Source organism: Amborella trichopoda, chromosome 8 (genome assembly GCF_054954075.1).
Source record: "Amborella trichopoda isolate Santa Cruz 75 chromosome 8, AtrichopodaSantaCruz75HAP2 v2.0, whole genome shotgun sequence".
Classification (NCBI taxonomy): domain Eukaryota; kingdom Viridiplantae; phylum Streptophyta; class Magnoliopsida; order Amborellales; family Amborellaceae; genus Amborella; species Amborella trichopoda.
In genome coordinates, this window is record NC_142343.1 from 16,185,974 (window position 1) to 16,192,095 (window position 6,122).

The window sequence follows — 6,122 nt, forward strand, 5'->3', positions numbered from 1 at the left end:
TATACAATCAGGGTTAATTTGCACAGCCAGATAGAGTACAATAAATAAGATACATATTAAATATTATACTTTCTGTATATGATATGGTACACTAACTAATAGAGATAGAAAGTAGGATGACCGGAAAAGCATCACACTTCTCTATTTGATCACCACCGTGGATGGAGAAAGAATCTAAAGAGAGACACCAAAGTCATGATCCAAAAAGAATCTAGTTAAGGATTTCTCATATTCCCAACGATACTTCTAATACCAAGAACTTTTAAAATTTGTATTTATTTTTGTATAGAATGGTTTATCATAGTTATGCCATTTCTAGTCATGGATAAATCATAGTGAATAAACCGTCATAGGTAGTTGTCTTAGCCATTCAATAAGCAAACATGAGACCTTCAAGGAGTACCTAAAAAGGTAGTTTCACATTTCCATCTTCTTTTCAAAGAGTTGGGGAATGAAGGTCGAAAACTGTTTCATGCAGGCTGGACCACATTTGTACAATAACGGTGCAGAGGTCTAAAACATTCATCAAATCGATGCAAATAGGTGGTCCACTTAAAAACAATTATAATTAAGAGTACAAATATTTTTTAATATAATTATTAATTTTAGTTTTAAAAATTTATTTATTTTTTCATATTCAAGATCTCCATGTTAAAGATTATATATTCTCTAAAAATTAAAATCAAATTATATTTAAAAAATATATTTATTGCCAATCCCGCATTTGTACATCTACGAGATTGGTCGCATGATAACATTGAAGTGACGGAATATTTCCAAGGAGTTGAGAAGCTATTGCCCTACGAAGATGTTAGGCCTTTGCTTCCTTTGCTCTGGTTTGCATCCGGTTTGATAAAGAGCATTGTTCGCCAGCTCGAACCCGGCCGGTTAACCAGCCATGGGCCTTCTGAGTAATTCGGAGCGGGGCGACTTGGGCAAGTGAAAAAATTCAGTTAAAATGGGTCGAAAAACCAAAGAAAATAAATGAATAAAACAAATAATAAAACTATGGATTTTATAAATATTTTGTTATTACCTACAATTATCTTGAAAAAATAGAATTAATGAAAAATGACTAAAATGACATTTTATAAAAATTCATTTATGAAAACTAAGGAGACATACAACACAACTTAGAATTTAGCATTGATTGGTAAGGAATGACATTACTTCGTAATTTAGCGAGGTGTTGTTTTAGGCGATAAATACTGCTGCCCATTTATTTGTCACACAAAATCTACATTTAACTCTTCCCTTGTTGTTCAATTTATCGGCATCTTGCCAAGCCACATATTCCTTCTTTGTCTTTTAGTTTTCTTGAAAAATTTCCTGAGAAATTTTTTAAAAGTTAAATTTCTTGAAATTTTACCATAATTCACAACATTATTACTATGATAAAATTTCATGAAAATTTATTAAAAACTTAAATATTCTAAAAAATAAATGGTTAAAATTAATATTCTTGAGAATTACCTAAAACTTTTCCAACAATTGTTTATATTTTTACAGCAATAATTTTCTAAAAAAATAATAATTGTAAAACTAAAATATCTTAAAATTTTACAGGTCAATAGTAATTTTTATGAAAATTTAGTGGTTAAAATTAAAATTACATTCGAATGCTCAAAGTAAATGTAAAAATGAATATTCATGGCCAAAACACTTTCCAATCTTTGCCAAAATGATTGAAAACAAAAATCACATATAAATTCCTTATTTTTTGTATTTTTTATTTTTAAAGAAATTAGGGCTCGCCAAGGTTTTAACAGATTCAGTATGCTAAAAAAACTACATTTTAACGAACTGCTAGCCTCTCTTCAACTATGAGATGTGAGGATGGGACTGTTGAGAAAGTGCTTACAAATTATTTGAAGATGAATTGTTGTTACAATTGTTTTCAATAAAATATAGAACATGCAAGATGTAAACTAGCCTGGCATATTGAAATTTAATAGAAGTACAATAAGAAGTAAATAAATTAAAGAGAGAGACTATCTTTAGATAAAAGAGGATTCTGGGAGTGATTGAAGAGAGTGAAAAGGAAACGTGGTGGCTCACCGGTTGGTCCTTGTGGGGTTGAGATTCTTGATATTTGAAAAAAAATAAGGAATAACTTGTGGCGGGTGTGAGTGGGTCATCAGTATGAGTGTGAGTGATAATGTGTATCACAAGATGAAATAACTCGAAGTCATGAACTTATACAAAGAGGGAGAAGTGTTTAAAAAAAATGAATAGTACCTAAAAAGAAACTATTGCAAAACATAAGTGTCCTTGTGGTCCACACCATTTTATTGTAAAAAATAGTGAGACAGAGCAAACCGACGAGTTTATTTAGCACTCAGTTGGATCTGATGCAATCCGCTCGGTTAATTTACGACTCGACTGGTTCGAACGAAATAAAATCAACGAGTTTTGGTCTGGTCAGGTGGGGGGTGTAACCCCCTCTCGGTAGATCCTCGAAACATACTAACTGAGCTCGTCCAGTAGCCGAGTCTCAATAAATTGTCCGATTCCAGTCCAGACCAGCAGATTTGTCTCATCAAGAGTGCATTGAAGCTCTTTTTCAACTAACTTAGAGAAAGGGAGAAAGTGAAAAAGTAGAATGTTCATGAGTCGCTCAAAGTCATCCCGATCAGTATGTTATAATATAATAACATGTATAATAGTATTACATTGAATATTAATATTAACTAATAATAATAATAATAATAATAACAATAGGAAAAAGTTTATATAAGGATGCAACCTTGTAATGTAGAACTACGAATGCACCTAAAAAATCCATCGAAAAAGGTGGTTTTAATGTTGAAAAACCCTTTGATTGATCATTTCGACATTGAGATGTATGGCCATGAAAAATAAAAAGATTTTAAGCTTTAGAAATAGTGTATTTTACAACATATTATCTACACCATCCATTTTCAAGATTTTGATATATTTATAGATCTAGTTTGATTTTAACTATTTTTGTAATTTAAAATTTTATAATTAGATATAAAATAGGTTATGAGATAATCCTAAAAACATTTTGAGAATTGATCTTATAGGACCCTCCCTCACCCATATGTGTAGGACCCCAAATGATCACTATTAAATTTGGCACGGATCTATAGAAAAGTCAAGTCTCACACCCATATGATAACTTTTTTAGAGATCCGTACGAATTTTAATGGCGATCATTTAGGGTCCTACATATATGGGTGGAGGAGGGTCCTATAGAGGATCATTACTCAAACATTTTACATCAAAATTATATACCATGATAAAATTTGAAGGTGAACCTGACCTCTACAACTACGGATGCATCCGTATGCCAATTGCACCAATAATAATAATAATAATAACAACAATAACAATAATAGTAAAATTAATAATAATCATATTATTATTTTTACCATTATTGTTGTTGTTGTTGATAGTAACTATTTATCTAAGGGTATTTTAAGTAATTATTAAAGCGCAAAGTAGGCAGCCATGATAGAAGAAAAACATTTATTTTATGGGAAAATTTTGTATAGAACTATAATTCTTCATATTATTTTATAATAGATCCTTTTTTCGTTGTTCTTTTAACCACCATAAGACAAATATTTTTATACCAGTTCAACTAGAAAAACGTTTTAATGGGTGAAAAGGAAAAAAAGAGGATTAAAAGAGTTTTTAGGAGGCTTACATTTGAAAAATTGTTGAATGTATGGGGAAAAAAGAAAAAGAGAACGGACAAAATCACCCTCTCATCCACATGCAAAATTGAAAGAATCACCACAATAAATCCTGGACACAAAAAGAGAACCAACAAAGTCATCCTCTGATCAACATACAAAATTGAGAGAATTATCACAATAAATCATGGACACTTTCTTGAGAAAACTTACTTGACATCTGGAACCACCTGCCGGCACCAAAAATCCGTTCTATCCTCCTAAAAGAAATCCTAAAACACACCATCGGTCAAACAAATCCTAAATATTTCCTTTCACGCAATAAACAACCACAAAAACTCTTAGAATCAGGTCTCAAACCCTAGGCATTTTCCTTAACACCAGAAGACCCCTTAAAACTTATCTTTCACAAATAAAACAATCCGAATAAGACACGAATAAAAGAATAGAAATGGAGTTAGAGGGGAGAGAATCAATAGCCAGCAGACGATCCACTATCTCGAACCAAGAATTAAGAGTGAGAAAGAGCAGAGAGGGAGAGATCTGTAAATTGCCACGGTTATTTAGATACATATAGAGAGAGAAGGGTGCCTCGGCATCAATACTGCGGCATGGGATGATGCAACTCCAACAGATCTGGCATCCATGGCAGGGAAGAGAGAGAGAGACAATGTCAGAGAAGCACGCACAAAAAGATTTAAAGATGTGTCTCCTCTCCACCTGCACGAGACAAGGATATCTCCTTTCTCTCTCTAGAAAATGCCTCCCTTCTCTCTCTAAATAAATGCATCAATTCTCTCTCTAGAAAATGCATGCTCTCCCTCTTTCTCGGTCTCCCTCCCAACGGTCTCCACGTCTCTCTCTAGAAAAATGTCTCTCTCAACAGTGTCTCTCTCTCATTTTCTCTCACTAAAAAGTTTCGGACCAACGGCCAGTGAATCGTCTCCAACTCATCTGGTTTGTTGTTTAGGGCGGGAGATAGAGGCGAGCAAATGAGATCAGGGGTTTTAATCTCACTTGTTGGATTCAACAGAATCCAATGGCCAAAAATTGGCCAACAGACCATCTCATTATATAAACATACAGCTGTTGCATCGTATCATTCCTCAAAAGTGAGAGAAATAACTTAAATTTTTTAGAGGGAGAAACTATTTTAAAATTTTAAGAGAGAAAAAAAATCTAAAATTTTAAATTTTAGAGAGAAAGAGTAATCTAATTTTTAGAGAAAAAAATTAAGAATTTAATGAAAAATTTTTAGTAGGTTCGGGGCTTTTTGGCTGGCCCATTAAAAGCCCGGCCCGACAAATACTACCTTTTCCTTCATCCCAGGCTGGCCTTGCCCAAAGCCCTTACCAGGCCCAATAAAGCCTGAATTTGCAGCCCGAATGGAAGCCCGACCCGCCCCGTCTCATCTTGCACAACAATTAATAACTGAAGAAAACACACACAAACGAAACAACAAAAACAGAAAAGGTGCCCTAGTATTCACATTTTGATAGTAAACAAAAATTATATTTTCCTCTAAGCTGCTCAGGGAATTTCTGAACCCTCAAGTTACATGCTTAACTTCAGCCTTGAAGAAAGAAAATGTCAAACTAATATTTGCAATTGAATCGAACTTGAACTCAATAAAAGTGTTCCAAGCTAAATTGCTTTTCGAGTAAATCAAGGCAATCCTAAATTTACCTTTGGAAAAGAGGTTTATATGTGGTTCAGGCCCTAAACAATCAAATATAGGCGCAATTCAAAAATCTTATAAGAGGTTTTTTTTATGCCCAAAATTCGTCAAATTGATCATTTCGACCTCAAGATGCTTAGAGAGGAGAAAAAATAGATTTCAAGTTTTGAAAATAATGCATCCTGTAATATATTTTTGGACCATCAATTTTCAAGTGTTCTTAGATGATCGACCTACAATATTTTTGAAGATTTAAATTTTATAATTAGAGATGAAAATAAATTTTCAGACCATCACAAAAATTTTCAGTATTGAAACAACATATTTGGACACTATCACAAAAATTTCCAGTTGTAAGATCAATTTGTGAAGGGGATCATATTTTGATAAAAACTGAACTTAAACTTTTCCACATAGAAATTGATGCAAAATCGGTTCCTTTCTTTCAATCTAACTTTGTGTACACTTTTCCCCATAGAAATTGAGAGAGGCATTATTTTTTATCATTTCCCCCATTCTCGTTCTCTTCTCTCCCCCCACGGCTCTCTCTCTCAACTCCATGTCCTCCCTGTTTTTCAGCCCCATACCATCTCTCTCCTCAATACAATGCCTCTCTCCTTGTGGTAAGGATATTAAAAATATAAAAAATAATATATTATATATAGGATACAGTTTCTATGTAGGCTTGATAATAAATATAATTTTTAAATATTATTTAATCTCAAGTTTTAGATAATATATAATTTTTAACATAAAAATTATTAATATGGAATTGTTTTTAA

General features: G+C 32.7%; 1 long non-coding RNA gene across 1 annotated transcript; it reads right to left on the minus strand.

The window, feature by feature from the left end:
* On the minus strand, positions 1–4,703 carry LOC148780826 (uncharacterized). The gene is made up of 3 exons (XR_016061444.1): positions 3,876–4,703; positions 3,674–3,774; positions 1–930 (listed from the first exon to the last, which is right to left on the minus strand). It is a non-coding gene; the product is annotated as an uncharacterized LOC148780826 (long non-coding RNA).
* Between the last annotated feature and the right edge of the window lie 1,419 nt (positions 4,704–6,122).